We start from the raw sequence: 10,533 nt of genomic DNA on the forward strand, positions 1-10,533 counted from the left end.
GTTTTGTGTTTGAAAAATGGATTTTTACACTTGGGTTGTATTTTGAGAGATATTTGAGTCAACTTTGAGACAAATGGTTTTTGTTGGGTTTACACCCTTTGGGGGGATTTTTTGCTCTTACTACTTTTTATCCACCATTTTGAATCAAACTTTGTTTCTTGTTATCATTTATATTTATTGGTTGATGAGATCTATTAAATCATGGCTATGGTTGTTTAGAGTTGATAAAACCTTCAATGTTTCAAACCTATTAATGATTGATCAATAGATCCTTCATGATACTTTGAGGCATTGATAGGTTGCCTCTATTTCAACCATGTTTGGGTCATTTGATACATAGATGAAACCATTCTCTTTACATTAACTTGTTATTCTATTTGCTTATTGTTATTCTACTAACCACTAACCATTAACTACTAACTTCTAACATTTATATTATTGCACTTTACTTTCTTGCAATTTATTTTATTGTTCACTAACCACACACTTAGAGTTGCATAACTTTCTTTGTTACAAATCTATTGTTAGTTGATTTTTCAATCATCTTCAATACTTTGCATCAATGATAAGCTATCCCTTAATGTGTCATTTACATTCACTAACCATTATTATTGTGATATTGTCATTCTTTATCTTGTGATTTACTTTTATGTCATTACCTTGTAATTTACATTCAAGTACTCATTATCATCATCATTGTACAAACTCATCATGCATGTTTATTTACTTTTTATTTATTTTATTGTCATTATACATTAAAAATAACAAAAACATGATAAAATGGAAAGACCAAAAATATTCATTCCACTCTTAATCAACTTGGACTTAGAGGATTTCATATTAGGACCTTTGCTTGGAGGCCTTCTTTCACTCTTTGTGATACTTTGTAAACACTTGGATTTTCATCCGTAACTTACATGCATGTTTTAAGAATGGCATCATGGAACCACCTTAGGGGGACATGTTTGTAAGACCATTATCCTTTGTTTATCTTAGGTCACTTTTGCACACAAAAGGCTTTCTCTTGGGCTACCTTACAATGAGACTCTTTAATTTCTTGTTTGTTACTTTGCATTCATGTTGCATAAGCCAAATTTCATAATCGAAATAAAACAAACCCTTGATTCAAAATCAAGTGGCATTTTCATCATCAAATTCAAAACACCTAATAATTACGATTGTTATTGTGCGCCACAAGCCTTAAGTGGTGGAGAATGAGTGTGAATGGAGCATTCCTACCCTTACTCTGATTATTTTGGACGCAAGACGCTTGGCTTGTTGTCTAGAATAATCACCTCCGCACGTAGACTTTAGTGCAATATAATCACAAACATTCATTTCATAAAACCCTTATTCAAGGTAAAAACAATACAACTCATCAAACTCATTTTTGTGCCTTAGGGCATCATCCCGAAAACCCTCTTTTCAAAGGTAAAATCAACCAACACACAAATATTTCTACTCCGAACTACGGAGCTCTGATTCCTCATCCCTGAATGAGTGATACGTAGGCACAAGGGCCCCAATCCTTGGCGAGCACTATAATAACAAAAACGCCCCCTTCTTTTCACACATTCTTTTGAAAATAAAACAATAATAGATAAATCTCATGTATGTAAAACAACCCAAATGGTTCCCATGGAGTACCATGGACGTAAGGGGTGCTAATACCTTCCCCTTACGTAACCGACTTCTGAACCCAAATCTCGGTTGCGAGACCGATTCCTTATTCTCTCTTAGCGCTTCCCGTGCGAGTCTCTTTTCCGAGGGTTTTATCGACTATTTCCCCTCTCCTCTCCGATATAGGTAAACTAAATAAAATTCGGTGGCAACTCTTCTGACTTTGCCTCTCTTTGGCATTCTCTTTAGTCCCGGTTTCGTTATCGTGAAATCCCGGTAGCGACAGCTGGCGACTCTGCTGGGGAAACCAAAATTCCCTAAGCAAGTCTAGCCTAGTTTGGGTTGTTCCTCTTTTACGTACGTGGAGATTTTATCTATTATCTTTCTTCTGTATATATTGCTTTTGTAGCTAACCTATACATATTTTCTTTGTCTGCCTGTTGGTCCGAAACTTTGGTTCTGTGACGAAGAATTTTTGGAAGCAATAATGATTGCAAAGAACAAAACCTTGTGTAAAAGACTCTTCACCCGAGTCTGACAGTTTTCTTAAGATAGGAAAGGTTGAGTAGTATTGATCCGCGAGGTGCCTTCCTCGTTAGGATCGTATGAGAACCTCACTTAGTGGTAGATTCTCTTAAGGGGATTGATGATCGTCGTACTTTTGGTGTAAGCATCTTTTCTTTTACTAGAGTCAATGATCCTAAGACCCCTTTTAGAATCTTCAAAACTATGGCTAGCCTAGACCGATGGTCGCGTAGTATAGGCCACCGAGGTGCCTTCCTCGTAAGGGTCGATATGAAGATCCCACTTAGAGTAGATGACTTTGATGGAGCAGTCGCCTGGCAAGTAAATTGACATAAGCGGCTGACAGTCAAGGAAGTTCATGACTCTAGGGGCAGTGCCTTACACCTAATTTTCCAAAAGCCTTAGATCACACAAAGCGAGAACCTTGGTTTACTAAGCAGTTATTATTAACTCCATGCTTCGTCACGATGGTCCAAAACCATGAACCCATGCCTAAAAACCTGTGGAAATCTTCTCACACATTCATTCATAAATAAACATCGCATTCATGCATCATTTGTATCTCATAAGAAAAACCTTATACCACCTTCTGTTTCTACCTCGCTAGCTGATTTCTCGACGTACGCTTAGAACTAGAAGAATGTCTCAAGCCACTGTGGAAGAACTCCAACAAGGCCAAGCTGCATTGAAAGAAGAGATCAACCAACTAAAGACTCAGATGAGCTTGGTTATGGAAATCTTGCAAATACTGTTGAAAAAGGAAGGAAATCCTACACCAACCTCCAGGATGGAAATGGTCTCCCCTATGCCTCTTTCCGGCTCCACCTTACATCATGAGTCGCCTCAGGGATACCGTCCCCAACCCGAACTGCTGAGGTCCCTTAATAAACAGCCAGTGTTCGTTCCTCAGCTAGCTCTGGGGAACTAAATGCATAATTAGAATCGGTACCCGAACCAAAGAAAAAACTCGTATGCTTAAAGAGGCCAGAGAAAATCAAAGAGGCCGGAGAAACAGTTTGACCTGATTCCCATGTCATATGGTCAGATTCTCCCTCTTTTGCTCAATAGATCATTGGTGAAGTTAAGGGTACTAGGACCTCCTCCAACACACCTTCCCTTGAACTACGACATGAATGTTAGGTGTGAGTTTCACTCGGGAGCACCCGGACACTCGATCGAGAGTTGTAAGGCCTTCAAGTACAAGGTCCAGGAACTGATTGATTCAAAGGTGTAAGACCCCAATTTTGTCCCTAAGATCCCTCATGGCATCATAGCATTGCATTGCATAGCCTCAAGGATCTTTGAGCATATTGGCTCCCTTTCCCTTTGGGTAGGGATCTCCTGTGAGTGGTTTGAGATCACCAGGCATGCTTGAATTGTATATCATTGCTTTTCTTGTTTTGTTTACCAACCAAAAGCACAAAAATATTGTCACTAACATTTTTGTTGTAGCTTAAGCAATCACCAGGTCAAGAGCTTCAAGAAGATCCTTTGTGCAAGAGATGAGGTATTTTCTTGGGAGGAGGATCACATGATCATATAAGGAGCTTACATGAGCTAGGGTTTCATTTTGAAGCCATTTCATCAAGTGGTAGAGGCTCAAGCTAATCAAGACATTTCAAGGTCATCTCAGGACCAAAAGTCAACTGTGTAGTCAACTAAGGACTAGGAGGTGGGGGAAATGAGTTGAGACATCTCAATCATGTTTAAATAGGGTTTATTCATCATTCTAAGCATCCATCTTGAAGATTCAAAGGTCATGACAAAAGTTACTAAAAATGGAAAATGACCTGTAATTCAAAGTTTCCAAATTTGGCAAGTTTTTGGTCCACATTCAACTTGACTTGTCAACATTAAAGAAGTTTCAAATGGATTTTTGGTGAACATGAAAGTTGTAGATCTTTGTCTCCCCTTTCCAAAAAGTCCTAATTCATGTCCATATGATGATTGGTTGAGAAGTTATGGTCATTTGATCACAAGGTGTGCATGGAAATTCAAAATGGCATAACTTTTGATACAATGCTCCAATTTGGTCCATTATTTTTGCAAAATGCTCCTCATGTTCAAGGCATCTCAAAATGATATCACTTGGCTCAATGGTGCAAAATAATCATGGCCAAATGCTCATTATTTCTCATGTGTTCAAATTGAAGAAAATATTCACAATTCATTTTTGGCTTATGATACAAGCAAATTGACAATTCCATGATGATCCTTGGTTGCTATTAATTGAATTCCAAGCCTTGCATGAAGATGAGCACGTGGATTATGGGCCTTGGAAGCTCATGTGCATTTTTTGCAAATTGCCTTACATCTCACTAATCATGATTAATAAATGGCTTAAGTGATTAGCAGCATCATTAGCATGGGATATAAAAGCTCAAACCCTAATCTTAACTGCCATAACAAGCATTTTCAGGTCCAAATTCAAGAAATTCCCTCCAATTTTTCTCTCTTCAAAATTTCAATTTCTTCACACAAACACCAAAAATTCTTGCAGATTCTTGATCATCATGCTTCATTGAGCAAGAATCAACCATTGTTTTGAGCAATTGAGCAAGATTTCGTGCAGATTCATGAGCATCCACACGGCAATGGAATCTGAAAATTGAAGTAGATCCAGGTGGTTTCAACTGATTCTCTTTGCACAAAGCTTCAAGGCAAGGTCAAAGGAGTAGATCTGGAGCTTTTGAGCGCTTGAGAGCACGAATTCAGCAACCTTCACTTCAAGGTGATTCAAAATTCATCATCTCTTTTTGTTGTTTTCTTGATATAGATGTGTAGATCTTGATTAGTAGAGCTCGAACATGTGTTTAGTTTTTGATTTGGTTGAGAATTGAGGTTGTATGATGAACTGAAAGTTTTGATCATGAAAATGTTTTCATTCGATCTGGAAAATTTAGGAGGAATTAGGAAGATTCATTGTGATATTTGGAATCCTTGTTGAAGGACGGTTCGATTGGTATAAGATTTGTTGAATTCTGGAAAATTTTGGTTGGAGTCGTCGTGCTTGTGGCCGGAGAAGACGACTGGACACTGTAGCTCCGGCGTCTGTAATTGTTAGGGTTTGCTTACGTGTTGTCCCATGTGGATGTTGTGTGTGCGCTTGCATGTGAATTTGATTGGTAGCGATTGCTTTGACCATGCCATGTGTGCTTTGAATGCTGATCGTGCATGCCAACGCGTTTAATGAAACGCAGTGCTTTGATGTTTGAATGTGAGCCTTAGATCTCATAAGCGCGCCTTATCCAACGGCTGTGGTATTTTTTGAATTGTTTTGAATGTTTTCTTTTCCCTCCAATTTTCCATGTTATGTCAATTATTTTTCTCATTTTAGAAAATTCATAAAAAATAGAAAAATGATCCAAATGATCTCCAATTTTTTTCCCTAGTTTTGTATGAATGTCTGGTTTTTTATGGTATTATTTTCATGAAATATTGGTGTCTGGTTTGTGATTTGTGAATTTTTGAATCCATGTGGTGTTAATTTGATATGTTGCATTCAATGCATTGTGAAATCTTCATCTTTGAGCCATTTGATTCAATTTTTTGCATGCTTAATATTGACACATGATATGAATTTTTGGTCACTGGTTTGGAATTTTTCTCATATGCTATCATTGATTTTGACACATAGAGAATAATGTGACAATTTGTGTCACATTTTTGACATTGAATTGTTACATTTTTGTTCATGTATCATTTGAACCTTTCTGGATTTGATCTTTTGCATATTGATTGTACATGACATGAGGAACTTGCATGAAAAATTTCAAAGTCATTGCATGCATTTCTGTTTTGATTTGAATTTTCTAAATGGGAAGTTCATTTTGTGCACATTTTGTGATCATTGCATAACATAGGCCATTTGAGATACTTGCTTTTTGAATTGATGTTGGTCCTTTTGAGGACATTTCATGGAATGTTTGAATGTGCATTATGTGAAAGATTGGGTTCTGTTTTGGTCATTTGGTTTGGTTTTGAACTTAGTCTTTGTACTAGTGTTTTGTGCATAAACTAACTGTGCTTTGTGTTTCAGGTTTGGACATTTAGCATTGATGGTTGATTTGTTCTCACTTTGTGAGATGCAAATGATTTGAGTTCTAACTTTTGTTTATTTTGTAGGATTTTAAGTGATGTGCTTGAGCTCATGAGTTCATTTGAATGCTTGAGCATTGTTCATTGAGTTGTGTAATTGTTGGAAGGATTCACTGTTTGTCTGTTGGTTTTATAACTGAAATACTAAATGTTTAGTCTTTGTACAGGTACCGTAGTTGCTTGCTTGCTTTTGCTTTTGCTTAAGCTTTGGATTATGGTTGATACACCACTTAGGTAGTTATCTTCTTACTTCATGTAGTCTGGAAGTCCTGTCACCTTTTTGGCAGGCATTTTGCTGGCAAGTCCTCCTTCAGAGGCTCTGTTTGTGTTTGTTTACAATTGTGCCAAAGACCTCCAAGATGAGGCATGTGCTACTTGATAAGACCTCCAAGAGTTGAGGCAATTGACGGATAAAAGGGATTAGTAGCCAATCCCCCGTTATTCAGTGTGTTGATGCTTCTGAACATGTACCCAAGATCTTTGTCCAGTGTCTGTCAAGTGGAATAGGATCCCACTTTCTGGATCCCCACGTTTTCTTTGTCATGAGCTCACCCAGGCCAGGGTTAAGAGCATGAGGTCTCATCCTCATTTCCATTTTGATCAGCTTCACCCTAACTTTCAATGTTAGTGGTTAAGAGCTACAGATTACCCATTACAGTTTGGCTTGTTTGTCGAGGTTGACATGACCCCTCTTGACTAAAGCCCACCCATTGTTTGAGCCTTTTGTATGTGTATTGTGTGTGATGTTTGTTCATTTGGGTTGATGTTTGATGTGTGCTCTTGAACTAGGAGTTTCCATTTGAGCTTAACTGTGGGATCATTATCATGTTCATCCCAGTGAGATACCAAAATGCATTGAGGATCTCTTATGACACTTGTGTGATTGCTTATGCTTTGTGCTTGCTTATTCCAAAGGATGGGAACCACTTCGATCATCTATATGATCTCAAGAGAGGAACTCCTAGTGTGGTTTCATTTCTTAACCATCATCTTTTTGTTTCACTTAGGACTTACCCCTTCTTCTTCATTTCTCCACCCTAACCCAAACCAAAACCTTTTTGTGCAAACATTTGACTTGTTTTCAACATTAGAAACCTAAGCCTTAGGCTTTTGATTTTCAAACTTTCTTTTCATAACACTCATTTTGAATTGAATCTTTAAGTCAACTTTGACCATTTTGTATATACTTCTAATTGGTAAATATAACCCATTCGAATGTGTTTCTTTTGTGGTTTCAATGTCCACTTTCTTAATCAAATTTTCCATAACCTTGAGCTATTAGGTTTGAGTTATCTTTTTGGTAGATGTAATACTCACCTTTATCCTTAGTGATGGACAATGAGTCTTCCATGCTTATTATAGGGTTAACCCCTCACTAGCATGTTGAAGTTATCCTCACATGGTGGATTTGTGGTTTTAGGTTGAGTTTTCTCCCTTTGATAACAAAAGACCTTAAGGCTTTTAGACCAATCAATCCACTCATTTGTTTTGAGATTTTTACCCCGAACTACGAGGTTTTGATCCTAATCTTTTATAAGAGGGTACGTAGGCAATGGGTTGATCAATCCAAACACAAAATATAAATAAACTTGTATATTCTTTTCTCATCTCTTCAATCATGTTTGCACAAATAAATTTTTTCACAAAAACAATAACCTCTGCAACAAGCGTGAAAAGGGCTCCCTAGGAGTACCTAGGATGTTTTGGGTGCCTAACACCTTCCCATTGCATAACCAACCCCCTTACCCAGATCTTTGTTTCTTTTACTAGTTTTGTTTGTAAAACTTTTAGGTTTTTGTTCGCTTTCTAACCATTCCTTTGGATAAATAGAAGTGCGGTGGCGACTCGACTTTGTATGATTTACCTCGGATTTAGTCAATATCTCCAATGGTAACGAATACACCGCTACAGAAAAGTGGCGACTCTGCTGGGGATCTATTCCCCTAGTGGGTTTTGCCAACTTTTCACCTTTGTTGTATTATATTGTTTTGTGACATATTTTTGTGCAATTTGGGATTACTGTATTGTATGTAATGTATGAATTGCTTGATATTAATTGCTTGTATGCTTGGTGATCTTTGTGAGATGAGTTATATACTCGAACTCGAGTGCACCTAGGATAGGAGAATGGCGTAGTCTTGTCGACTTGTGTGGAGTTATTCCTTAGCAAGTTGACTTGCGAGTCCATTCACTTGGTGGAGGTTATGTTGGGATCAATAATGTCACACAAGTAAGTTGTGGTTAGACATTACTCTTTCCAATATAGACCTTAGAAGCCAAGGACCTTAGTTTACCAAACCCATCTTGGCCTATTTTTAGGATGTAGTGCGAAAGTCGTTCAAATGTAAGATTTGATACGATTGTTACGCGATACTACACTCATAAGAGTCTCTCTTGAGAATATTTTTGGAATACGAGTAATCGTTTCTCCGATAATATCCGAAAGATGGGATGATGACTATGGGAACCTCTTGTAGAACATGTTTGGCAGGTTTAAACCCTAGTACACTCCTTTTGGGTAGTTCTTAACCGAGACTCCATGCTCGTGACTTGAAACAAACCCTTGATTCATGGTTGATCCGTTCATACATCCTTAATATCAATGGAACTTGGGTGTTGATAAGGTGTAAACCATAATCCACCAAAATGGATGATTGATATTAAGGATAGTATGATCCATCCCATGACCTTTATTTGGTGTGCTTTGCTTGATCCTTGAGTGTGATTGTTGCATTCATGCATTCATCTGCATCCATATCATCAATAATAAGAAATTTTTCAAGGAACTTAAGGGGTTTATTTGCAAAATTTTCAGACATGGAAAGACAAAGAAGGAATACAAAGAAGTACAGTTTCAGACAACCAGATTTGAAAGAGTTAAGGAATTTGACATCCTATGTACTAGATCCTTTGGGTTTCAAGGCTCGTTTTGGGAAGCTTCTTCCTCTTCTGACTACTCAGGTGGATGAAGGGTTGATGAGTGTATTGGTACAGTTTTATGATCCTTTGTACCGTTGCTTCACGTTTCCGGATTTTCAGCTTTTACCCACGCTTGAGGAGTATGCCTACCTTGTGGGTATACCTATTCTGGATCAGTTGCCGTTCAGTGGCTTGGAGAGTATTCCTACTTCTCAAGAGATAGCTGACATGTTGCACATAGATGAATCCCTGGTTGGTGCTCATATGACTACCAAAGGTGGAATTCAAGGTCTCCCTTCTGAGTTCCTCATTGCTCAAGCTACTGTTTATGGGAAGGCCATGAGTGAGGACGCCTTTGAAGCCATATTTGTACTTCTCATCTATGGGTTGGTATTGTTCCCCAACATCGACAAGTTTGTGGATGTGAACGCTATTAGGATCTTTTCCGCTCTTAATCCCGTTCCGACTCTGTTGGGTGATACCTATTTCTCTTTGCATATGAGGAATGCAAAGGGTGGTGGTGCTATTGTGTGTTGTTTTCCTCTGTGGTATAAGTGGTTTATTTCTCACTTACCTCAGACGGTCGCCGTCAAGGAGAACAAGGGATGTCTACGGTGGTCCACGAGACTTATGTCTCTCACTAATGATGATATCTCTTGGTATAACCGTGTGTATAATGGGGTGCAGATTATCGACTCTTGTGGTGAATTCTCCAATGTGCTTCTTCTTGGTACATGTGGTGGGATTAACTACAACCCTGTTTTAGCACGTCGTCAACTTGGGTTTCCCCTAAAGGATAAACCTAATAACATTTCGTTAGAGGATGTGTTCTTTCAGGAGGGTAAAGATCCCCAAGGCTTGAAGGGCAGAATGATTCGCGCTTGGCGCAAGGTTCATAAGAAAGGAAGGAAGGAGTTGGGTCCTAAGAATTGCATTGCTTTGGAGCCTTACACTGCTTGGGTAATGAAGAGAGCATCTGAGTATCTCATGCCCTATGAATATCCGAGACCTACACCTTTGGTTGTGGCTGGGCCTTCAACCCTCCCTAACCAAGGAGTAGAGGAGTTGAGAGACGAAGACCTATCACGTGCCTGGATCCGTGAAAGGGAAGAGTTGCTTCAGCAGATTAAGGAGAAAGATGCTTTGATAGAGTTCCTCGAGCATCAGGTTATTGATGATCCTGATGATGCATGGACTTCTCTACTTCCCCAGTCTTCCAAGTTTTGGAAGAGGAGGTATGATCGACTCGCCAAGGAAAAGGCAGATATGGAGGCAGCTTACGAGAGAGAGGTGAAGAAGCTTCGTGCATCTTATCTTACTGTGTCCCGAGCTTCAGATGATTGTTTCTAGGGATCCATAGGATGATTATTT

Source organism: Lathyrus oleraceus, chromosome 3 (genome assembly GCF_024323335.1).
Source record: "Lathyrus oleraceus cultivar Zhongwan6 chromosome 3, CAAS_Psat_ZW6_1.0, whole genome shotgun sequence".
Classification (NCBI taxonomy): domain Eukaryota; kingdom Viridiplantae; phylum Streptophyta; class Magnoliopsida; order Fabales; family Fabaceae; genus Lathyrus; species Lathyrus oleraceus.